Source organism: Megascapheus bottae, chromosome 27 (genome assembly GCF_031878675.1).
Source record: "Megascapheus bottae isolate mThoBot1 chromosome 27, mThoBot2.hap1, whole genome shotgun sequence".
NCBI lineage: Eukaryota > Metazoa > Chordata > Mammalia > Rodentia > Geomyidae > Megascapheus > Megascapheus bottae.
This window is the reverse complement of record NC_143535.1, coordinates 12,905,204-12,918,587: the sequence shown is the minus strand read 5'-3', so window position 1 is coordinate 12,918,587 and position 13,384 is coordinate 12,905,204. Positions and strand designations below refer to the sequence as shown.

General features: G+C 33.4%; 1 long non-coding RNA gene across 1 annotated transcript in view; it reads right to left on the bottom strand.

Annotated features, from left to right (window-relative positions):
• LOC150045638 (uncharacterized) overlaps positions 1–13,384 on the bottom strand; it is a 102,373-nt gene that overhangs the window by 53,945 nt on the left and 35,044 nt on the right. The window contains exon 3 of the long non-coding RNA XR_016532876.1: positions 1,119–1,233. This is a non-coding gene — a long non-coding RNA (uncharacterized LOC150045638). The remainder of the gene's footprint in view (positions 1–1,118; positions 1,234–13,384) is intronic.

The window sequence follows — 13,384 nt, the reverse complement described above, 5'->3', positions numbered from 1 at the left end:
AAGACAGCAGAACGATGGCTCTTGCTTTTTGATCCAACTAGACAGCCTATGCCGTTTAATTGGAGAGTTAAGTCCATTGATATTGAGAGTTAGGATTGAGAGATATTTATTAGTTCCTACCATTTTTAAAAGCTTTTATTAGTCCCTGTGTCTTGACAGTTCTTGTGGTCCTTAGATGGTATGCTGTTTAGGTGCCATTTCTTTCCCTATATTGCATTTATTTTGGTTTTCTATGTATAGAACATCTTTGAGAATTCTCTGTAGTGTTAGGTTTTAGCATAGATTGACTGGCATTTTTAAACTACAGATTAAACAGAAAAATTGGTAGTCTGTAAATTTTGTGAGTGTGTATGAAGTTCATGTTATATCAATTTGTGATATTATCTTTTAATGAGTGGTCTAACTGAACTGGTAGTGAGTCTGCACTGGAGAATGTGATACTGGAGAAATCACCAGCAAATGTCTGCATCTCAACAAATCTGAAACAAGGCACATGACAACAATAACGTGTAAAGAAAAGAGTAACATTCAAGTACATTGTGGTACAGAGCAGATGAAATTAAGAGAATCAGCTTTTAGCTCACGGTATTCATCCAAAACTGGTCTGCTAGCTTAGGTGTTTTGTTAGGCCGATGATTTACTACTTGGGCAAGTCCCCAGCCCTGTTTGTTTTGTCAGTTAGTGTATGTCATGTGAATTCATCTCTCCAGACACAAGCATAGCCTTTTCATTTTGTCCATATCCAAGAATACCAGCTGTAGTCTAGGTATAGCATAACGAATTTAATTCAAAAGTTCAGAAAGAAATGAGGTATAACCAAACTCATAATATTAAGAAAATGTCTTTATGATTAATAATATTAATTTTCTGAAAACATTTCAGAATTATATTCATACCACCAGACATTTATGGATAAATGAATATAACTTTCAAAAATTTATGAGAGAACAGACAGAAACTGTTAATGTGCATAATCTTTTATCCTTGTAGACACAATTTAGTGAGACAAATATACCTCAAATACACCATATAAGAAACAGTATAAAATTCATATAGTTAATACTTCGGATAATTTTTCAAGTGAGATAGTTAAAGCATATTTGGAATAGGTCACTTACATTGTTGTCGAGTTGATGGAGTGGCAAAGAAAGCAAGATATGGAGAGTTGTGTAGATACTGTAATTATGAGTATTTGGGGAAGTAATGATCTCTTCACAGTCTCCGATCCTTCATCTGAAAATTCACACAAAAGAAAGAGAAGTGAATGATTACCTGTATTTCCAAGGTTCATCAAACACTATGCAGCTCTGCCTTCCTTTTGCATTATTGTAACCAACATGCAGTAAACAATAAAATAATAAAAATTAACAAAGCTCTAATGAAATAAGATTTTAATAAAACAATTTGTTACTCTGTATAAATGTAGACGTCTGTGTAAAAAAGCCACATTCTTGAGAAGAAACAGAATAGGAAAAGAGGAGGAAAAGGGAATCCAAAAAGGAAAAGAACATTGTCTAGGTAAGTTAAATTTCTTCCCAAAGTTTAGTTACTTACAACATCCCAGGTGTTTTTGTTTGTTTCTTTTACTTCTGGGACATCTAGAAATACAAATTGTTAGCATATATAAAAAGTAGAGTTATAAACAGTCATTTCATTGTTTCTCACAATTTGTGTGAGTTAATATTTAAAAAATACAACTTGGTTAGGTGGTACTGACTGGGTTTGCCCAACATTTTGCATCTAGACAGGAGTAGGCAAAGATGGTAGGGAAGTGGAACAGCTGACGTCCCTAGCCCCAAGCCCCAGGGATTCAGGATGCTGGATGTCCTTATATAAGGGGCTCCATCTTCCTCATGGAATGGCAGCTTTATGAATCTACTGTGCACCTACTATTTTGGGCCTCCTCTCCAAGTATTTTACTGAGAATAATGGAAACTATGTCACCCTTTAATATAGCCAATTATGGCTCTTAGTTACCTTAGTCACTAATAGATTTTTTTTTAAATTTTTGGTCAGTTGTGAGGTCTGGGTGCTGTCCCTGAATTCTTTTGTTCAATGCTCGCACTCTACCACTTTGAATCACACTGTCACTTCCAGTTTTCTGGTGGTTAACTGGAGAGTCTCATGGACTTTCTTTTCTGGACTGGCTTTGAACTGTGATCCTCAGATCTCATTCTCTTGAGTAGCTAGTATTACAAGCATGAGCCACTAAGTGCCTGCTTGACTAACAGATTTTTTAAGAGAGTTAAGACCATTGTAGATTCAAATTGAGAAGAATTTAAATCTAGAGATAAAGCAAAATTATAAAAGAACCCAGAATGAAAGATGGTATCTTTGTTGCCTTTGTTCAATATAGTCTGCTCTATGAGGAAAGTCAGATTTGACAACAAAACATAAAATCCTTATCAAAGAATGAATAAATATTTAACTAATTAAAATAGAAAGTCATAATAAGGGCTATATTTTAAATATTCTGATATTTTGTTCATTTGTTTGTTAAAATGCACAACTCCTCCAGAAAAATGCAGTCCACTCAGGTCTGCATGTATGAATGTTGAAATAAAAATTTCTATAAAATTTAAGTATGAATAAATGCTATCTTACATTTTTGCTGTGGAATATTCATATGGAAACATCTAGAGAAAAGTTTAAAAAATAAGATTCTAAGCTTGATGAAAAACACCAGAACTAGAGAATTAGCTTTGGGAAGTGTTCTAAGCAAGATGTCCTTGAACTTTTACAAGGAGTCCAGTTCTTTTTCCAGTCCAGTTTTAATTTTCATTGATACAGCAATGTTTGGAAAAGGATATCTGCATGAATGGGTTTAGTCTGTAGTTAGTTATGTCTGGCTATACGGATGCACTCTACTTTAGCTAACTTACCTTTCTTTTTCCCATCTAGAGTGCCATGATCTGAAAGAAGTTATGTTGATTTGTAGTAAAAGGGTACGTGCAGGCTCAAGACCAGTTCTTCTGACTATCAGGACACAGACATGCCCATCACATTACTGCAGCTATCCAAAGTACGTTTTAATGAAATACAGCCTTGCCTTGCATTTTGGCACTGTTCAATATTGCGGACCTTGGCCTCATTATTAATACTTATAGGCCTATGTTGTCATCCGTAAAATTGGGAAAAATAAAACATGGAAGAAATTATATGAGATTGTAAATATAAAATATAATACTATACTTGGTAGAAAGAAGTTAACTAATAAAAATGGGAAATTTTGTGGTACAGTCTGGTTATTAGGATGATATCATAAGAATGTTTAATCTGAATATTCAGGTATTATGACAATGATATTTTTGTCAAATATGAGTTAATTCATGAATTGAGAAACTTTGCCTAAAGCAATACAAAGAAATTTTCCAGATTTTGCATTAAACTATTAGGTTTTATGCCTGTATTCACTACTACCTAAGTGAAATATTGAACGACTTTTATAAAAGGAACATTTTGTTTCCCTGGAGTTAGTACAAATTCTGTAAGAAACTCAATATAATACTTTGCCTATATAATTGTTTTAATTCTTTAAAATTATTGTAGTACTTTTTAAAGGCTTCCTTTGAACTTAAGCTCATCTCTTCTCATGCTCATGGTACATGTTATGTACACAAAAAGATCAGATACTTCTGCCATGTAATACTATGCTGAAAGGTTTTTAAAAATCTCTTGGTTTGCACTTGACACTCAAACGTTCTGTCTCCTCGCTCAATCACTTGATTAATACAGATCACTTTCCCTAGCAAAATTCATTTTTTAGGTTACATAAAACATTGGTTCTTAGAAACCTTTTTGGGAAAAGTTAACCAAGTTTAAATATCACTTTAAACTTTCTAGTGAAGATGTATTTATATACAATGGAATTCTGTATTGCTATCAGAAAGAATGACATTGCCCTATTCATAAGGAAATGGAAAGTCTTGAAAAAAATCATATTAACTGAAGTATTCCAGGCTCCATATTTTACCTCATTAGTAATAATTAGTACACATCCAAGGTTCTCTTAGCAGAGGATCACAAGAGCTCAAAGCTACTTACATATGTTCACATAGGAACTACGCCAAATGAACTCTGGGATATGGAAACAAGAAATTTATCTTTGTGACAATTGCTCTTAATGTGCTATGTGAAGTTCTTTCTTTTCTTTCTTTCCCATTATGGTTTATCTCATGTTACTGTATGTGACTTTATTACCTGGTATAGTGTATATACATTTATTCATTTGAAATAGGAAAGGGAAAGGGAAAAACAAGATGATTGGGAGGAGGTGGAGAGAGGGAAAGTGGGACAAAAACATGAGAAGGGCTATCATTTTTAAGGAAGTAATGCACCCACTACCTGAAAATTGTAACTGTACCCCTCTCTATATGTTACTCCGACAATAAAATACAATAAAAATCAAAACAAAAAACCCTTCTAGGCCTTCATATGTGGATTCTAAATAGCTAGGCGATTTTATTTCACTAAATAGACTCATAAAATAGATGGAAAGATGATATTTTGCCTTCCAATGATGACCTGAATAATGTCTCAGTGGAATTTCCCTGAGGCATACTCCTTTGCTAAAGTAGAACACTGTCTTATTCTCTATTTTCTCCCACCATTTACCAGTTCTTTAAAATGATTACTCATTGTACTTATCAATCAAATCAGGGTTGTGTCTACTCAGCTCTAGAAGCAACCAACTCCCTTTCTACCCCTATCTTAGTACAGAATAGAACTGAATATATAGTATCATAAAGAAACGAAAAATTACAATAGTGATTAATAGTGCAAATGCCACAATGAAGTCATGAGGTAATTTTCTATTCATTTTATACATAAATTGAATATATATTATAAATGTAATTATATAATTCTAACTTCACAGCAATTTAATATTTTCCATGTTACTTAGATTTTTATTGTAATATAAAAGGGGTTACAATTATATTCACCAGATAGAGGGTATATTACTTCTCACATATTGATAATCGTTCTCATGTTTTTGTCCCCATCTCCCTCCTTCATCCCCTCCTAATCATCTTGCTTCCCCCTTCCCTTTCCTATTTCCAATAAACAAATAAATGTATATACAATATACCAGGCAACAAAGTCAGATACTGTAACAATATGAGATTAACCAAAGGGCAAAAAAAAGACAAGAGAGGGCCAGGAGTTGGCCTAGTGACAGAGTGCTTGCCTGGCATGCACGAAGACCCAGACTCAATTCCTTGGTACCATATGCTTAGAAAAAAAAAGCCAGAAGTGGTGCTGAGAAAGTCCAAAGACAGTGCTTATGCCCTGAGTTCAAGCCCAGGACTGGCAAAAAAAAGACAAGAGAAATAACATAGTACATTAAGAACAACAATCACATAATTTAAAGCCTTAGATCTATATTCTATAAAATACTGTTGACAATAGTATTTTAATATCATCTTTGATAGATGGTAAGCTATTCAATTTTGCACTGGGTGGCTCGAACTATAGTTTCATTATTAAGAGTTTGAAAAGTTTTTCTAATCACAGCTAATTATTGATGAAATGACATAAATTTTTAGGATAATTGTCCAGTTTTGAAAACCTTCTTTCAAACACAGCCTTGTTACTTATCTTTGTATCAGAATTTCAACTGACCATAGGTGATAAGGTTTCTGATGCATCTGGCTGAAACCCACATTTTTATTTCTCTTATCATAATTAAATCTATTACTATCTTGTCTTACTCTTATCCCTGTCACTCCAAGACTACTGGTATAACGGAAGGTCTTATGGAAAGGAAATGACATTACAAAAAGAGAGTGGTCTCACCAAGAAATGTCATACTTTGGAAAATCTGCTACTTGCAATGTGAATATCTTCTGAGGCTTTCCCAAGGCTTTGAAAGAAAATTGTGCAAGCAAAAGGTCTTGAAGCTCAGTCTTGGTTTCCCTGTCAAATTATCTTAGGTACCCTTCTTGGGCTTTGGGCCAGATGACTACTGATCCCTGAAGCCTTCTTCAGTGACAAGACAAATAAGCATAACCCCACAGTTGATTAAAGCCACAGTTATATAAGCATGGCCCCACAGTTGATATATAAGCCACAGTTGATTTAAAAAAGTGCTTTCTAATTATTTTTTGACAGTGCTGGTTCACACTAGCTATGCAGGTTCTTCTTACCATTGAACAATGCCTCTTTTACTTGTTCTGTCTTATTTATACAAGTAAGTGTAATGACAGCTGAATAACTGATCATTAAAAATACTTTCTGGGGCCGGGAGTTTAGCCTAATGGTAGAGTGCTTGCCTAGCATGCGTGAAGACCCGGGTTCAATACCTTGGTACCACATACATAGAAAAAAAAAGTCAGAAATGGTGCTGTGGCTCAAGTGGTAGAGCTCTAGTCTTGAAAAAGTCAAAGGATAGTGCTCAGGCCCTGAGTTCAAAGCCCAGGACTGGCAAAAAAATATTTTCTGGCAATGGAAGTGATAGTATTGTTAGGAGTTAGGTCCTGAAGCAGCCAATTTCTTAGTACATGAAAATGTGCATCTAATCTTGCTACCAACTGTAGATACATAAAACCAGAGACAAATAGTACATATAAAGAGACAGCACATTTTCTGCTGAAGTGGCTAATCACCAATGAATTAGCAAAAACTGTAAGTGTATTAGTAAGAGTATGAAAGCCTGTTTTCCAAATGGATTCCATTTAGCCATTCATATTATAAGATAGGAATGCCTCAGGAAATAAATATACTTCTTCAGCTTCCTTTCATATTTTTTAAGATAATAAAGATCTGTCAAATACTTATGAAACCCATTAGTTCACTTTGAAATACTGCCATACAAATAATTAAATATAGTATCTGTAGATGTCTAATTTTGTGATCCCAACAGAAGTGCCTTAAGTAATAATTTAGTGCTAAGTACCTAGTTAAACCAAATTAAAAATCCATTTCAAATTAAAACCTAGATCTACTACAATACTGTAAAAGCAAAAACAATGTTGTGGAAATAGGAGCATGAAATGCTTCCCAGAGCAGAGGGTACAATTCAGCAGATTCATATCCGGGCACATCTTTTGCATTCCTGTTATTCAATTAGTATCTTTTCATTGTGAATACACTACATTGCATTAGTCTATGCACTTATAGAGTCATATATCCTGTTTCATATGTTTCTCCATTTCTCTTCATAACCCATATTGCCTAAGAAAGTGGTGATTATAGATCTGATATCGCAGCCTTAAATGGTGACTGTGGCTCTGTTATCACAGGATGTACTTTAGAAAGATTTTCTGCTCTTTTTTCCACTTGTAAAGGGAAGACTTTCTCCCAACCCTAAGAGTGAGACATCATGGCATTTAGAATGAATCAAAGACAAGTCCCTGGTTTGCTCTTAGATAAAATAGTCTCTTAAACTTTAGTTTAATTGCTAACTGAGGAAAGCAATTCAATCTATTTATGTACAATTCTTGGGAAGATATAATCAGAAATATGCACTTACATGAAATGTGAACCGAGACAATGACATGAAATTATATGGAGGTAGAACTACTGATTATATGATTAATTACAATGATTGCATGATGTTTAATCCCCCATCATTTCCCTTAATTTTCAGATCTTCCTCCAGTAGGTATTGTCAATATTGTATTAGATGTGATTGTAGTTGCATTCAGCACTATGAGCCTTCAGCAATATAACCAGGAACTGAAAACAGCTGCTTAAACCCTAGACTTGTTCCAATGCACTACAGACATATGCTCACCAAGAATTTATCATCCAGTTAAGGATGGGAAGCTGGGCAGGTGGCAGGAAGCAGAGGTCGTGCCTGTGAGATTTGAAGCATCTGGGGCATATGCTTTGCTTTAAGGAAAGTTAAACTTATCCAAACCATAAGATATGGAAAATGTCAATTAGAGTTTAGTAATATGTGTGTACTTACAGGACTTTCTAAGCCATTTAAGGGGATAGTTCTCTTTATATAAAATTATTTGCATCTATAAATTGATATCACTGTTGCCACTGGCTTATTTATATACTATTGTTTATAGGTTATTATTTTCTTAAAATCAGAATACAGAATGGTGACAGCATCAGGTACAGATGGTTATATTAGTTTCTTTTGTTGCTATAACAAATTATCATGCATTTTGTGGCTGAAAACAATGTAAACTTTTTATAATATATTCCTTGACATTACAAGTCTCCAGTCAGTTTCACTAATCTATGGACATGGTGTTAAAAGAGCTGGGTCTTCTCAAAGGAAGTCTTTCAAATGAATTTACTCTTTCATACCTTTGAACTTCTAGATGAATGTGGTCTGGCCAATACTTAAGATGTTCACAAGGCATCTTTCCTACCCTATAAACTTATAATGCTATTCCTGGATAGGCATTTACTCAATAAAATAGAAGAAGTTTACCGTAAGTCCACCAGCAAACCTTGTTCATTATAGCAGTATTCACCATAGCTAAGATATGGAATCAGCTCAAATGCCCCCAGTGGACATATGACTCAAGAAAATGAAGTATATATACACAATAGAATCTTACTCATCTATTGGCAAGAATGATATTGTTCCATTCATAAGGAAATGGAAAGACCTGAAAAATTATATTATGTGAAATAAACCAGACATGACACCAAAGCTTGCTTGTTTTCCCGCATTTGTGGTAGACAGAATGTACCAATAAATCTCTTAAATAAACACACTGGGCAGTATTCAAGTGGTTACACATGAGTTAACTGAAGTATAATAAACTCAAATAACATAATCTTTTGGAAAAACCAGGTCAAAGCCCAACAAAATCAGTACCAGAAAATGGGTACAAGCAAGTTGGGGTGTGGGATTAAGGGGAGAGGAGTAGATAAATGAACTGGGGAACAGGGGATTGGGGAGAACAAAGTCAAGAATTTATTGTTTATACCATAAAGTTAATAAAAATAAGGGAAGGTGAGAATCAAAGGAGGACGAGGATGTTGAAGGAAATAATAATAATCAAGATGAATTGTATTAATTAAACCACTGGATTGCATGTTATCTCCTACGTACAGCTACTTAAAAATATAATATTTCTTAAAAGTATTTGAATTCCTTTCAAAGGTGCCAATCTCTTCTACAAGCACTCTTTATCTAGCCCTAACTTCATTCAACCTTTGGTGATGGAACTCCAAGTTTTTCAGATCTTTGTGCTCAAATTTTGTTTCCACTCCTCAATGAAAAATTGGCTAAAAGCAGCCAGCAAAGAGCCACAACTTGAATTCTGGACTGCCTTGGAATTTTATCTGCCAGCGGAACTATTCTATAACATTTGAAGTCTGTATCTTTCCAAATATTAGAACATAGAGAAAATGTTGAGAATTTCTTTACTAGAATGTAACATGAACTGTCTCTAGTTTATTTCTGAACAGTCTTTGTTCACATCCACAACCTAAATCCAAGGATTCACATTTTTCTCAGTTTTGTCTACCCAGTCTGGCTTGAAACAACCACCTTCATATCACAGTCTCTATATCATACCATAGTGGCTAAGCTAACTAGAAATGTTTTCTTCTTGGTGTGCTAATCAGTCTTACTCAGTGGTGTGCCATTAGTTCTTAAGTGAATACTTCATTCTCTCTACTGCTTAAAGCTTATAAGGACATGTATTTACTGGAAAACATGAAGTTAAGTAGAGTAATTGCAATTTTATTCAGCTAGATTCACCTCACGACCTTTTATATCTATAATATTAACCTGAGGAGAAGGGAAGCAATCATTCTGTTAGTCTACACTAAGAGTGTAGCAGAAAACAAAATTGGCTGTTCATACTAAGTCAAGTGCTGTTTAAGAGCTAAAAAGAAACAGTGAAAATATCATAAATATATATGTATATACATATACATAAATATAATTTTTACTTATGAACTCAAGGCATGCACACTGTCCTTGAGCCTCTTTATGCTCAAGGCTAGCACTCTACCAATTTAGCCAGAGTGCCACTCTTGGTATTTTCTTTTCTGAGTAGTTTAGTGGAGATTAGAGTCTCTTGGACTTTCCTGCCCAGGCTGGCTTCAAATCATGATTTTCAGATCTCAGCCTCTTGAGTAGCTAGAATGACAGGTGTGAGCCACCTGTGCCCAGCTCCTAAGTGTATTTTTGTAGCACCTACCCTAAACAATGCAACCTAAGGGAAGCCAGTCTATGGAAAGATTAAATTACTGTTTTAAAGCCAAAGTGCTTTTGGCTTTCCTCTTTCCAAGCATAAAATATTTCTTAGGGAGTATTCTCTTCCTTCTACTGTCTTTTAGTCCTCTCTTTTTTCTATTTTTATTATAATTAATAGAAGGGTTACATTATATACACCAGATAGAAGGTGCATTACTTCACAAACATTGATACCCTTTCTCATGACATGGTCCCCATTTCCCTTCCCCACCCCCGCTCATCTTGATTTCCCCCTTCCCTATCCAATTTCAAATAACCAATTAAGCACATATAAAATATATCTTTTTCATCTCTTAAATTTGGAATCTTCAAGAAAAAATCCAAGGAAATCTCATTAATTAATAAAAATGAAGTGTTAAAAATTACTCTTGGTGATTATGAATATCTTCAACTTCATGCAAAAATCCCTGCTGATGTCAAACACATAAGGAGGCTATTATGATACTTGAGCAATTCTGATACTAACAGATGACTGGGAAATTAAAATATACACATTGACATGCAACACACAAAATTAAATTTCCCTTAAAAATATGAAATTTCAATATCACATTTCTTTTGGATCTTGTAGTTGTGGTAATGAAACTCAGGGAAATAAAATGATGAATAAACTCCAAAAATGATGGAACAAAGCATTTCTTATACCTTGTTATTCGTGAAAGCCTAACACATGTCACTCTAAGAGTATATTTGCTAAAGATTAAGCTCATCTTTCATAGATTGTGAACTATGAGCCTTTTTTTTGATACAGCTGGTTGAACAGCCTCCTTTCTGTCATTGTTTTGCTTGTCATAGATGCTTGTTAAACTATTTTCAACAGGCAAACACTAACATTAAACTAAGGTAAAATATAGGTCAAGTAAGTTAAACATCAATTTTAGGCTTTATAGCATTAATTCTTTGCATATTATTATATAAAATCTAGTATTATTCAGAAAACTGTGTTGCTTGCTTTATTGAGTCTGTCTTAACCCTAGTACTGATGGATAGATAATATTTTAATTTTTGCTAAGAGATGGAGTAGACTTTAACATTAAATAGGCTAACTAAATAAAAATACAGTAAGATTTGTTTATATGTTGGTAAAGTGGATCACATTTTAGTATGTAAAATACTGTTAATATGTCTTAAGTCACTTAAATTGTTATACTATTCATTAAAAAGAATATTTTTTGAATATTATGTTTTTAATGTTAAAGAATGAGAAGTTTCAGTATTTATTATTTAACATTCAAGCAGTATATTGTATTAGAAATAGATTCATGAACTCAAGTATCTGGGTGTTAATTCAATTCAGCTATGTGATCAGTAAGCCTAATTATTCTTAATATAAAATAGAAATAATACTTATTATAGTTCAGCAATTTCACAAAGGCTATTTATTGAACCAACCATATATTATCATGTGTTATGAAAACCTTTTTTCCATGCACTTACAATTGCTTTAGAGTATAAAGATAAGACATGAGAAATATCTGCTTGGTTTGAAGAATTGCAGCTAGTTCCCAAGAATCAAAGTCAAGTAGAATTGGTAAGATAAAATTGTCAACTATGGCCTGAAAGGCCATCTGACACTCTAAAATTGTGAGTTGATGACTGGTTCAATTTAATATCATATATTTAGTAGAAATTATTTGTATTTATTATTATAGCAGACACTAAAGTGGTTTTAACTCCTTTTGTCATGGAGTTTATACTATGGCTATTTCTTCGGAATGCTTTATTTCCAGAAAACAATGCAAGAAGATAAAATATGATAATGATTATTACAGTAATGGGTTTATAATCAAAGAGAATCATGATTGAATGTCTGCTACAGTAAATATCAAACAAATAAGAATAACTGACAAGTTCCAAAAAGCTTTATTGAAAGTCCTCTCCAGAATACAAGTAGGAATGCAATTATCAATCCTTAGATAAAGTTCTAAAATCTTTATTTTTTTTAAATTTTTTATTGTAATTAGTAAAAGGGTTACATGATATTTGCCAGATAGAAGGTGCATTAATTCACATACATTGATACCCTTTCTAAAATCTTTATTATCTATTTCTTTTTCAAATTCACACGCAACCCAAATTTATTTTTCATGACACTATCCTTCACTCTCAGTCTCATAAACATTCCTTTCTGACACAGAACACAGACAAGTCTCTTCTGATTTTCTTTTCGTTTTCAACTCCCACCATTTTATTATGAACCTCTATTTTACACTTCCCTCTTATATTTTCCTTCTCACTCTCAAACTTAACCATTTTTACTTGGATAATTAACATACATATATTATTAATATCTTCTTATAGATTCCTATTTGTATGTTATTATCCATACAAATATTTTTAGTGTCTTCTTATCAATCCCTAAAGTTTTTTTTTATCTATTACCGAAATAACTTATAGACTATATAAACCTAAGGAGACAACCTAAGTGGTTGTATGGTATTTTCTCCCAAATTGTCCTGAGTCACTGTGATTAACCTCCTGTCTGATAAATTTGGACCTGCCTTGTTTCACCTATCAGGATAAATGAAGATAGGATAAGATTTAATCAAGTTATATGGCCTTCCTGAATGGTTTTTATGTGATTGCTGATAAATTATTCTGAAAAATGGGGATGAAATCAGTCTGTGCCACTGTGTTTACTACCACGGTATCTTTGTCCATTCTGCTTAGAAGTTTTGCAAGAAAATTATTTTCCATTAGCATTTGTTTTCAAATTTTCATAAATTCTATTTGCAATAAAAGGTGCATATTTACTGGGTAAACTAAAGAAGTAATTCAATTTAATCCCACAGATGTAATACAACAAAACTATTTCTCTTCTATTTACCTATATATATCAGGTTTAATTCATTCAATATTTTGCATGAAAGCTTTTATTTTAAGGACTTTTACATCTAAGGACTAAAATTACAACTAATAAGTGCTAAGTGTGTTACATGGGCATAGAAGAAATGGCCACTATCTCATGCTAGTGATAGAAATAACATGCATGCTGCAAATTTCTGCAGAAATCTGCCTTCGTGCAAGAAAATTATAGTTATTTTCATTCAATTATTACTTGGATCTGTTGAAACCTGGAAAAGTTCACCCATACCAGTGTGAACTGAATCAAGTTTTCACATTATTATGTTGAACTCTTCACCTGAATTATCTCAGGGCTATATGTGGAAATAATGCATTTAGAGGGGTGATTAAGTTAGAATGAGG